This window comes from Phyllobates terribilis, unplaced genomic scaffold (genome assembly GCF_046119375.1).
Source record: "Phyllobates terribilis strain yellow unplaced genomic scaffold, ASM4611937v1 Scaffold_1__5_contigs__length_1240528914, whole genome shotgun sequence".
In the NCBI taxonomy this organism is placed as follows: Eukaryota; Metazoa; Chordata; class Amphibia; order Anura; family Dendrobatidae; genus Phyllobates; species Phyllobates terribilis.
Window position 1 is genome coordinate 329136227 of NW_027362761.1, and position 13027 is coordinate 329149253.

Genomic DNA, 13027 nt, shown 5'->3' on the forward strand with positions numbered 1-13027 from the left:
GATGCTCTTCACTGAGTGTCCCGGGGGCCCGAACCATTTCCTTTGAAAAAATTAAGTGGCCAAACTACAGGTGGTGTAGCTTGCTTAACAGCTGGGATAATCCACTGACTAGCAGACACTGCTACTAGGCACAAAGTATTTCCTGGGCTAGATGCAGTTAAAAATTTGTAATTAGATACTCTCGTTGGATGCATTATTCTCTTAAAAAGCTTGGGGTAGGGGTCTAGGGGACCCTTTTATAGGCAAAATCACGACCTTGTATCGCAATACATCACCTAGGCTGAAGATAAATGGAACATTTTCATCACCTTTCATAATCACCAATGGGACAAGGCAGGGATGTCCTCTGTCCTCTCTCTTATACATCCTAGTGACGGAGCATCTGCTCTCATCAATTCGCCATAACCCCAATATTAGGTGGATTGAGGTGGGAGGCACCGAGTACAAGTGCTCTGCATTTGCTGATGATGTCCTAGTATATATCACTCAATCATATATATCCATCCCTGCTGTTATGGCTGAAATAGATCACTTTGTTACATGGTCAAATTTTAAAATCAATGCAGCGAAGTCTGAGGCCCTTGATGTCTCCCTCCCCAAATCCATGCAGGATTCCATCCAGTCCAATTTTCCCTTTGCCTGGCTCTCACAGGGTATCAAATACTTAGGAATTCCTATTCATAGAGACCTCTCCCGTCTATGTTATCTTAATTTTGGGCCCTTTATTGAACAACTCCATACAGATCATGGTTGGCAAGTTAGAACTGTAAGATTCACTACGTGAACCACTGGTGTTTTGTGGAAAAGCACATGTACACTGTGTTCCAAATTATTATGCAAAAAGTGTTTAGGAGTGATAAGGTAAGATTTTTTTTGCTTGTCAGTTAAACTCATTGATGGTGATGTGTGTCAGGGCTTTTTACATCACTGTAAGCAATTGCAGACACCTGTGCTAATTAGTTTGGCAAGTGTGTCCAATGAAAGGCAAGACTACTTAAGGAGGCTGTCCCAAATTATTAAGCAGCCTACATTTTCTGCCAAAATGGGAAAGAAAAAGGATGTGTCGGATGCTGAGAAGCAACAAATTGTGGAGTGTTTAGGTCAAGGCATGACTACAATCAACATTGCCAAGACACTTCATCCTGATCATCGCACAATCAAGAAGTATGTAGCTGATTCAGAGTACACATGTGTGCGTGCTGATAAGGGAAAATTGAGGACTCTTTCCTACAGGAAATTACGTCAGGTTAAAAGAGCAGCGGCAAAAAAGCCTTGTCATAGCAGCAGACAAGTTTTTGAAGCTGCTGGTGCCTCCAACGTCCCCCGAACAACAAGATGCAGGGTCCTTCAGAGGTTTGCAGCTGTGCGTAAGCCATCCTGTCGACCTCCTCTATCCACTGTACACAAGCAGAAATGGCTCCAGTGGGCCAAACAATACATGAAGACTGACTTCAAAACAGTTTTGTTCACCGATGAGTGCCGCGCAACGCTCGATGGTCCAGATGGATGGAGTGGAGGATGGCTGGTTGATGGACACCCCATGCAAACATGTCTACGGTGCCAACAAGGAGGAGGTGGAGTAAAGTTTTGGGCTGGAATCATGGGGAGAGAGATTGTCGGCCCCTTTAGGATCCCTGAAGGGGTAAAGATGAACTCCATAATGTATGTGGAGTTTCTCAAACAGCACTTCCTGCCATGGTTCAAGAAGAAGAACAGTGTATTCCGCAGCAAGATCATTTTCATGCAAGATAATGCACCATCTCATGCTGCACATAACACATCTGCATCTCTGGCTGATATGGGCATAAAAGGGGACAAACCTATGGTGTGACCCCCATGCTCCCCTGACCTCAACCCCATTGAGAACCTCTGGAGCATCATCAAAAGGAGTGTCTATGATGGCAGGAGGCAGTTCACATCTAAGCAACAGCACTGGGAGGGTATTCTGTCCTCATGCAAAACAATTGAAGCAGAAACCATCCAAAACCTGACAAATTCAATGGACGAGAGAGTTCAGAAGCTCCTTTCAAACAAGGGGTCCTATGTGCAAATGTAACATCACCTAGAATAAAGTTTTGACTTGAAAACTGTTTGATTTCAGTTTCTAATAACCTGCTAATGCTTATAATTTAAAAAATGACCATTTTTTTGTTCTTTATTAAATGAAAAGGTTGATCGAAGAGTGTGGGGGATCTAAGAGTGTGGCAACCCAGTAGTCAGGATTATTTCGAATTCTGACAATCTGAGGGTCATGTTGCAGGTAGTGCAGCAAGAAGGCACTCATGTGTCTTGCGCATCTAGGAGCCCCAAAATTATTTTCCGGACTAGATGCAGCTAAAAATTATTATTAATTTGAAAGCTGGTGGAGCTTAGTATAGATGGCCTAATAGAATCAGTACTGCAAACTGCTACAAATTATTTTCCAGCCAAGATACAGATAAACATGATTAGTAATTTTAAATCTGGTGGAGTTTAGCATAGATGGCCTAATAGAATCAGTACTGCACACTGCTACAAGGCACAAATTATTTTCCAGCCAAGATACAGATAAACATGATTAGTAATTTGAAAGCTTAAAACGGTTGGTGAGGTGATTTTAACAAATCATCAAGCTTTTACTCTCCCCAGGATGACACAGGGGTAGAAAAGTGATTTCAGATCCATGATTTGTTCATCTTTATGAACGTGAGTCTGTCTACATTATCAGTGGAGAGCCGCGTGCGCTTATCTGTCAGCACACCACCAGCAGCGCTGAACACACGTTCAGACAGAACGCTGGCTGCGGGGCATGACAAGATCTCCAAGGCGTAAGAGGCGAGCTCCAGCCATTTATCCAGATTCGAAGCCCAAAAAGAGCAAGGGTCCAGTGGCACAGTCATGGCTTCAATGTTTACTTGGAGATACTCCTGTACCATCGTCTCTAGGCGTTGACTATGTGTCAGACTTATTCTCTCCTGTGGCCTTGAAAAGGATGGGCTAAAAAAGTGGTGAAATGATTCCGCAAAATTGATGTTACCAGCAGATACTGTGTTTCTGTTATGTTTTGAGTGCTGAACACTCGACGGTCCCACGGTTGGCAAGTTGGAACTGTGAGATTCACTAAGTGCACCACTAGTGTTTTGGGGAAAAGCACATGTAAGATTCTGCAACAGTCTCTGCTGATACTCCTGAATGCATGCATCTCTTTCTATGGCAGGAATAATTTCTGCAAATTTACTTTTGTACCGGGGATCTAACAGTGTGGCAACCCAGTAGTCAGGATTATTTCTAATTCTCACAATTCGAGGGTCATGTTGCAGGTAGTGCAGCAAGAAGGCACTCATATGTCTTGCGCATCCAGGAGCACCAAGTCCCTGCGAGGTAACAATCATGCTTCCTTCCTCTGCCCTCTCCCCCCAACCTCGCACAACAGAAATGTGATCAAGGTCTCCCTCATCTCATGAGTCTTCCATCAGTTCGTCCTCCACTTCTTCCTGGGCTTCTGCACCTTCCTCACTAGTTTGGCTGCTAACATGAGCCCTGGTAAAACCATCTCCCCCACCCTCACATGCCTGCCGCCTTGGTGCTGCCGACCGTCTGGACCTTGCAGATGTTAGCCATTCCACATACAACTCCTCCTCCTCTACTTCCTCCACCTCCTCTTGTGCCACCACCTGACTCCGAATTCTGTTTAACATGTGCTCCAGCATGTAAATCACTGGAATAGTCATGCTGATAATGGCATCGTCAGCACTAAACATCTTCGTCACCATTTCAAAACTGTGCAGAAGGGTGCATAGATCCCTGATCTGAGACCACTCCTCCAGCGTGATTTGCCCCACCTCTGGATCTCGTTGGCCCAGGCTATACGTCAGAACGTATTGCACCAGGGCTTATCGGTGCTGCCACAGTCGCTGCAACATGTGCAGAGTTGAATTCCACCGGGTAGGCACATCGCATTTTAGCCGGTGAAGTGGCAGGCCCAACGACTTCTGTAGAGATGTAAGTCGCTGAGCAGCGGGATGCGAACGGCGGAAGTGAGCACACAGCGACCGTGCCCTCTGCAGAAGGCCATCTAGTCCGGGATAGTGGGCTAAAAATTGCTGGACAACCAGGTTCAACACGTGAGACATGCAAGGCACGTGTGTGACATTGCCCTAGCGAAGGGCCACACCCAGGTTTGCTGCATTGTCGCACACGGCCTTCCCTGTTTTCAGGTCCAGTGGAGACAACCATTCATGAAACTGGTTCTCCAGAGCTGACCACAACTCCTCAGCTGTGTGATTCACATTTCCCAGACATTTCAAAGTAAAAACCTCCTGATGACGTTGAGCCCTGATGCCAGCATAGTAAGGAGATGTGCAGGATCCCTTCTGCACAGTTAGGAAGCGTGTGGCATGACAAGACAGGCTTTGGGTGGTGGCGGAGGACCGAGAGGAGGTTGAGGAGGCAGAAGTAGTGGAGGAACTTCGAGATAAAGAGGATTGACGCACAACTCGTGGGGTTGGCAAGACTTGGACAGCAGCCCCTTGTCCTGCTGTCACCATAGTTACCCAGTGCCCAGTCAGCGACATGTAACGCCCCTGTCCATGCCTACTCATCCAAGTGTCTGTGGTGAAATGCACCCTGTCACACACAGAGTTTCTCAAAGAAGCGGTGATGTTGTGTGCGACATGCTGGTGGAGCACAGGCACACCTTTCTTTGAGAAGTAGTGCCGACTGGGCATCTGGTACTGGGGCATGGCGACGGACATAAGGTCTCGAAAATCCTCTGGGTCCACCAGGCGGAAAGGCAGCATTTCTGTAGCCAAGAGCTTGCAGATGGTGAAATTCAACCTCTTAGCTTTCTCATGGCTAGGAGGAAATGGTCTTTTACTTGTCCACATCTGAGGGACCGAGGGCTGGCTGTTGTGCTTAGACGGGGTTGAGAAGGGTGTCCCTGGCAAACTGCCGGTCTGTGAGGAAGATGCAGGCGGACATGTTAGGTTGCCTTGATCCAAAGGTGGTGCTATCGATGTCGGACAGCGCTCAACACCAGCTGGTTTTTCCACCTCCAAAGAAAATGATGACCTGCCAATCACGCTGGCTGTTGCGGGTAAAGAGGTGGCAGGTCTGCGTCCCAAAACAGGTGTGACTGCTGTCCCCCCAGTCACAGAGGATGAAGAGTCCGCGGATGCACAAGATGTGGCAGACGGCGGTTGGCCCGGCCGGCTAGGCAGCATTGTAGCACATTGAGCTTCCCACTGCAACTTATGCTTCATATCCATGTGCCGGTTCATGCATGAAGTACTCAAACTATGTATTTTTTGGCCTCTACTTAGCTTTTGCTGACAAATGTTACAGATAACACGAGTTGGGTCATCTTTATCGATCTGAAAAAATGCCCAGGCTATGCAAGGCTTAGCACCCATGTGACCTGAAGAGCCTCCACGACTTGTGGTCAGAGGCAGAGTTGTGTTTGACGATGCAGATGTTGCCGTGCTTCCAGTACTATGTCTCTGTCCAGGAAGGCGCAACCTGACCTCGTCGTCACTAGCATCCTCCTCCACCTCCTCTGCTGACCTCATCGACTGGCTGACTGTGGGTTGACAGTAAGTGGGATCTCCAACCTCGTCATCGTCACCCTGTGTGTTATCACACCCGTCGTCCTCAGAGCCAACCTCTTCCTGCCCTGACAAAAAACTAAAGTTGTCGCTCCAATCAGGTATTTGAGTCTCTTCATCGTCTTCCTCATTGTCTCCACAAACAGGAGTTACAGTTTGGGAAAGAGGGTCTACATTATGGTCAGAACCTTCTGCGTCTGGTCCTGGATCCGACTCATAAAGATTCTGGGCATCAGTGCAGATTATTTCCTCGTCTGGATTCACAGAAGCTCTGAAGCCGACTGTAACATACCTGGCAGCGTCCTTGCATAGTGGTCCATCTCCCACTGTGCAAGAGCGTGCACTTGATCTCCAGTCCGGTCTGCTAGCCTGGCTTCCCTCCATGCTGTCTACTTGCCTCTGTTTCTGCTGCTTAAGGGCGGCGCCCGATCACTTCCTTCTTCTTGTAGCTGCTGCAGGCACACCCCTTCTGCGTCCTCAGCCTATTGCTGTCTGTCACCTGGTATTTAACCCAGCTCCTCCCTGGAATCCATGCCTGAGCATTGTGTTCTGTCAGTTGGCTTCTAGTCACTGATGTGCCATTTTCTGTCTATATTTCCTGCCTTGCGGTATCAGTTCCCGTGTCTGAACTGTGTCCTGTCTGAACTATCTTCTAGCCTGTTGTCTTCTGCCTATCCTGGAGGCTGTATTTCCAGGCCAGTGTGAACACGCTCCTAGCCTGTTCGTTCCGCCTTCTAGGGGCCGCATACCTAGAACCGCTCCTGTATCTTGCTGCTGTGTCTGTTCTTGTCTGAATACTCTCCTAGCCTGTTACCTGTTTTTCTCTATGTCCGTACCTTCCCTTTTCCTGCAGAATCTGATCCCGTACCTAACTCCTACTCATTGTCCCTGTACTCCCGTTTGTGAGTTTAGAGTCCACTCGCTACTTCATTGCAAGTATCTTGTGTGTACCTGGTTCTGCCTCTCCCTTCCAGTCTGTTCCGTGTGAACAGAGCCCTGTCCCCTCTGCTCTGCCTTGCTCACTGCTCCTGCGGTTTCCGCTCTGCTCTGAATTGCTCACCGCTCCTGCAGTTTCCGCTCTGCTCTGCCTTGCTCACCGCTCTTGCGGTTTCCGCTCTGCTCTGCCTTGCTCTCCGCTCCTGCGGTTTCCGCTCTGCTCTGCCTTGCTCACCGCTCCTGCGGTTTCCGCTCTGCTCTGCCTTGCTCACTGCTCCTGCGGTTTCCACTCTGCTCTGCCTTGCTCACCGCTCCTGCGGTTTCCGCTCTGCTCTGACCCTTTGCTCGCTGCTCCGGCAGTCTCGCTCTGCTCTGACCCTTTGCTCGCTGCTCTGGCAGTCTCGCTCTGCTCTGATCCTTTGCTCGCTGCTCCGGCAGTCTCTCTCTGCTCTGACCCTTTGCTCGCTGCTTCGGCAGTCTCGCTCTGCTCTGACCCTTTGCTCGCTGCTCCGGCAGTCTCTCTCTGCTCTGACCCTTTGCTCGCTGCTCCGGCAGTCTCGCTCTGCTCTGACCCTTTGCTCGCTGCTCCGGCAGATTCGCTCTGCTCTGACCCTTTGCTCGCTGCTCCGGCAGTCTCGCTCTGCTCTGACCCTTTGCTCGCTGCTTCAGCAGTCTTGTCCTGCTTCTCTCACTCACCGCTCCAGGCGGCCTTGTCCTGCTCTTCTATCGCTCACCACTCCAGGCGGTCTCGTCTTGGTCTGCTCTTGCTCGCCACTCTGGGCGGCCTCACTATGCTGTTTGTCCACCGCATCTGCGGTTCTGTTCCTGAGTCCCAGTCTGTACTGGGTCCTATCCACTCAGTGCTCCAACCTGTCGTACCTGCCAGTACCTCCCTGCCTGCATACTAGTCGTGCTTACCAGCATCCGCCAGTCTGCATACCAGCTGTGTCTGCCTATACCCAGCAGTCTGTGTGCCAGCCTAACCTGCCTGTTCCTGTATTCCCCTGTGTGGGTCAACAGCCGTGTCCGGGGTCTGTACTGGAGTAGCACCTGGTCCCTCTGCTCGGTTCCTCCTTGGTGCACTGGCGTCGTATGCCGTCATGCGACCCTGGTCGGATCGGGTGGATACTTAGTTACGCCCCTCCAGGCATTCACTCTCCGGCACGGTCCAGTGGAATCACTACATATACACGTACACGCCACTCAGCCCGGGCGTGTGCATTACACCGACCTCTGATTCCCAGGCTATAGTATGAGTAAACAGCTCTGCAGACTCAACCATCTGTTCTACCCCATACTCAGATGGGCAGCTGGAGACTTGGGAGCTGTGAGGAAGCAAGTGCGATTGGGGTGACACCTCTGAGGACAGGAGTATTTGTGATGTTGAAGTTGAGGAGGAGGAGAGCCCACTTAAAGGAGCACTTGATATCCGTTGAAGCACCTGCTGTTTTTGTGCCTCATCTGGAATTTGTAGCGATTGGCCTGGCCGTAAGAAAGGGATCTTATCACATTGTTCGCTAAAAGAAGTAGACATCTTAGTTTGGCTGGAAGATGGTATTTCTTCTGCAGATGTTACTGTTGCTTTAACACCTACCCCACGGACACAACCTTTTTTTCCCTTCCCAACACGCCTATTCCCCTTTCCACAAACACCAGGCCTTTTTCCACTCATTTTGGTGGTTAACTAATTAACAACTCTGGAGTTGGTTGCACAAAAAACAATGGATGGGAACCGAGCAGAGCTGAGTGGCCAAACTGTTGTATTAGCCCAAAAGTATTGGCTGGGTTAGATGCAGATAAAAATTATATTGAATTTTCAACCTGGTGGAGGTTAGTATACATTGACTAATAGAACAAGTCCCACACACTGCTACAAGCCGAAATATTTTTTCAGAGCTAGATGCAGAAAAAAATTATATTGAATTTGCAACCTGGTGGAGGTTAGTATAGATGGACTAATAGAACAAGTCCCACACACTGCTACAAGCCGAAATATTTTTTCAGAGCTAGATGCAGAAAAAAATTATTTTGAATTTGCAACCTGGTGGAGGTTAGTATAGATGGACTAATAGAACAATTCCCACACACTGCTACAAGCCGAAATATTTTCTCAGAGCTAGATGCATAAAATAATTATATTGAATTTGCAACCTGGTGGAGGTTAGTATAGATGGACTAATAGAACAAGTCCCACACACTGCTACAAGCCGAAATATTTTTCAGAGCCAGATGCAGATAAAAATTATTTTGAATTTGCAACCTGGTGGAGGTTAGTATAGATGGACTAATAGAACAAGTCCCACACACTGCTATAAGCCGAAATATTTTTTCAGAGCTAGATGCAGAAAAAAATTATATTGAATTTGCAACCTGGTGAAGGTTAGTATAGATGGACTAATAGAACAAGTCCCACACACTGCTACAAGCCAAAATATTTTTTCAGAGCTAGATGCTGAAAAAAATTATATTGAATTTGCAACCTGGTGGAGGTTAGTATAGATGGACTAATAGAACAAGTCCCACACACTGCTACAAGCCAATATATTTTTTCAGAGCTAGATGCAGAAAAAAATTATATTGAATTTGCAACCTGGTGGAGGTTAGTATAGATAAACTAATAGAACAAGTCCCACACACTGCTACAAGCCGAAATATTTTTTCAGAGCTAGATGCAGAAAAAAATTATATTGAATTTGCAACCTGGTGGAGGTTAGTATAGATGGACTAATAGAACAAGTCCCACACACTGCTATAAGACAAAATGTTTTTTCAGAGCTAGATGCAGAAAAAAATTATATTGAATTTGCAACCTGGTGGAGGTTAGTATAGATGGACTAATAGAATGATGCTATGCCCAAAAGGTTTTACTTCACTAGGTGCAGTAAAAAAATTTGTATTCTATACACAGGTGGTGTAGCTTGCAACACAGATAGGCTACTCCACTGACTAACACACACTGCAAGAGGCCAAAAAGGATTTGCTTTGCTAGATTTAACCAACTGCTGTGAAATAAACTTGCACAGCACTAAAACAGACCTGCCTGGCAAAAAGTGATAGGAACTGATGTAACCTAGCCCTCAAAAGGACTGCAATTACAATATGTCTTTACTCCCAACCTATCTATTTAAGAGCACAGACCTGCCTGATAAAAGTGATAGGAACTGATGTAACCTAGCCCTGAAAAGGACTGCAATTACAATTAGTCTTTACTCCCAACCTATCTATTTAAGAGCACAGACCTGCCTGATAAAAGTCGTAGAAAATGATGTAACCTAATCCTTAAAAGGACTGCAATCACAACTATTCCCTACTCCTAAGCTATCTGTAGATTTGTGCGAAAATTGGCTTGAAATTAACAAAGTATAGCGCACACAGCAACAGCGGTGCCATCTAACACGCAGCTGCAGCAGTGAGAAAATGGTGGCGACGGGGAAAATGGCTGGGTCTTATAGGGCAAGGACATGTGACATACACTGCCAATGACTAGTGTTGAGCATTCCGATACTGAAATATCGGGTATCGGCCGATATTCACTGTATCGGAATTCCGATACTTAATTCCGATACTTTTATAATATCGAATACCGGAATCGGAAGTTCCCATAATGCCTGCGCTCTGCAGTGTCTGTGAAGGATGACAAGCTGGATGGCAGCGCTCAGCTGCGATCCAGCTTGTCATCAGAATGCCATCCCAGCGTGGGAGAATTCTCCTGATTGTTTAAAAGCCGGCGGGCGGTAAAAAGCCGCCGGCTTTTAAACAATCACACAGCCCCATACTGCTTCCCCGCAGCCTCCCACCCCGATCCTCCGCTCCCCTCGCCACCTCCAATCCCAATCGTAAATTAGGACCGGGCGGGGAGCGCAGCACCAAGGAGCGAAGGACCCGGGCGGGGAAGCCGGCAGTGAAAAGACTTCACCGCCGGCTTTCCCGTTCTGTGCTGCGCTTTCCCGCCGGTTATTTCAAATGAACAGCTGAGGTATCAGGTGATGCCGATCAGCTGTTCATTTGAAGTAGCCGCGGTGCCCTCAGAGGGTTCATGTGAGTTCATGCTTGACTGCATGAACTCACATGAACTTTCCCACGGCCGCACAGGTCAGCCTCACCTCCCAGACCCGTCATGATTAGTGTGTGCGGGGTGTGTGTGTGTGCGGGGTGTGTGTGTGTGCGGGGTGTGTGTGTGTGCGGGGTGTGTGTGTGTGCGGGGTGTGTGTGTGTGCGGGGTGTGTGTGTGTGCGGGGTGTGTGTGCGGGGTGTCTGTGCGTGCAGGCAGACATAGGCCGATGTGACACTACTACTCCCATCGGCCTATGTCTGTCCCCCGTCCACTCGTGCCAGCAGGATCAGCTCGATGGGAGCAGTAGTTCCCATCAGCCTGATCCTGCTATATAAATTGCCCTACTGTGTCCCCAATAAATGTTAGATACATGTCATTGGTGGCCAGTGGTTACCTAAAAGAAATTAGTTTATACATTACCTGTCCCCGCCGATCGTCACCTAAAATAAAGTAAAAAATAAAAAACTACACCTATACTCACCTAGACACCTAATTCCCCGAAGCCATCGATCTCCTGTAATAAAATATAAAATAATAAACCACAACCTTATCCTTACCCCTCCGTAGCAGTCCACGAGTGTCCCACGAAGATCTCCAGTTCAGAGCAGCCACATAGAATGTGACCGCTCTGAACCGCTGCCGCCGCTAGAATGACGGGGCCGTAAGGGTTCACCAGAGTTAAGGCAGCGCTGCTCCGGTTAGCTGCTTTACGGCACTGCTGTATCGTGAGAAATTCCCACGGTACAGCACTGCCGTAAAGGAGGTCTCCGGAGCTGCGCTGCCTGAATGCACTCCGGTAACCTCAGTCAGTGGCTCCCGCTGCCGGGAGCGGACGTGTTCCCGGCAGCGTGAGCTTACAGCAGCCATGCACAGCTGTCACCATCTCCAGATGTGACAGCTGTGCATGGGAGATCAGCGCAGGAACGTGGACAGGTAACTATTTTTTTTTAGTAAACTAAGAATTAAATAAAATGGTGTTTTATTTCAAATAAATTATTTTTTTCTGGGTGTAGTGTGTTTTTTCTTTTTAACACTTTGTAGGTTAGTAATGGGGGTGTCTTATAGACACCCATCATTACTAACCTGGGCTTCATGGCAGCTGGCGCTGACATGAACCCCACCACTATTACCCCCTGCCACCGCACCAGGGCAGCGTGGAAGAGCGAGGCTAAGTGCCAGAATTGGCGCATCCTATGGATGCGCCATTTCTGGGGCGGCTGACGGCTGGTGTTTCTAGCCTGGGAGGGGGCCAATATTCATGGCACCCTTCCTGAGCTATTAATATCAGCCCCCAGCTGTCTGCCTAGCCTTTGCTAGCTATTAAAATAGAGGGGACCCCACGTCATTTTTTTTTGGGGGGTCCCCCATTTTAATAGCTAGTAAAGGCTAGGTATTCAGCTGGGGGCTGATATTAGTAGCCTGGGAAGCTCCGTGGGTTTTACCCCCTTCCCAGGCTTCAAACATCTGCCCCAGCCGTCTGCTTAACCTCCGCTAGAGACTAAAATTATGGGGGATCCCACGCCATTTTTTTTTTAAATAAATCCTTTATTTTAACACTAAATGACATTTGAGGACTTAATAAAGATGCAGTCCCTAAATTATTATTTATTTTTTAATAAATTTTTCCCAAAACTTTTGACGTGGGCTTCGCCATATTTTTGTATGCCAGCCAGGTACAGCATCCAGCTTCTATGAACGCGCCATTTTCCGGGGCGGCCGCGGACTGCAATTTTCAGCGGGGGGGGGGAGGGCAAAAAGCTTGGGCCTCCCTGCGCTGCAGATTCCATCCCCCAGCTGCCTAGTTGTACCTGGCTGGACACAAAAATAGGGAGAAGCTCCACGTTTTTTTTTTTTTAATTATTTCATGAAATTCATGGAATAATTAAGAAAAAAAGGGCTTCCCTATATTGTTGTGTCCGGCTAGGTACAAATAGGCAGCTGGTGGTTGGGGGCAGCCCGTTCCTGCCTGCTGTACCTGGCTGGACACAAATATAGTGTGAAGCCCCACGTCAATTTTTTTTTAATTATTTCAGGAAATTCATGAAATAATTAAAAAAAAATTATGTGGGGCTTCGCCCTATAATTGTGTCCAGCCAGGTACAGCAGGCAGGAACGGGCTGCCCCCAACCACCAGCTGCCTATTTGTACCTAGCCGGACACAACAATATAGGGAAGCCCTTTTTTTCTTAATTATTCCATGAATTTCATGAAATAATTAAAAAAAAAAATGTGTGGCGCTTCGCCCTATTTTTGTGTCCAGCCAGGTACAACTAGGCAGCTGGGGGCTGGAATCTGCAGCGCAGGGAGACCCAAGCTTTCTGGGTCCCACCCGCTGCAAATTGCAGTCCGCAGCCGCCCCGGAAAATGGCGCGTTCATAGAAGCGCCATCTTCTGGCGCTGTACCCAACTCATCCAGGGCCCTGGTGCGGTGGCTCACTGGGTAATAAAGGGGTTA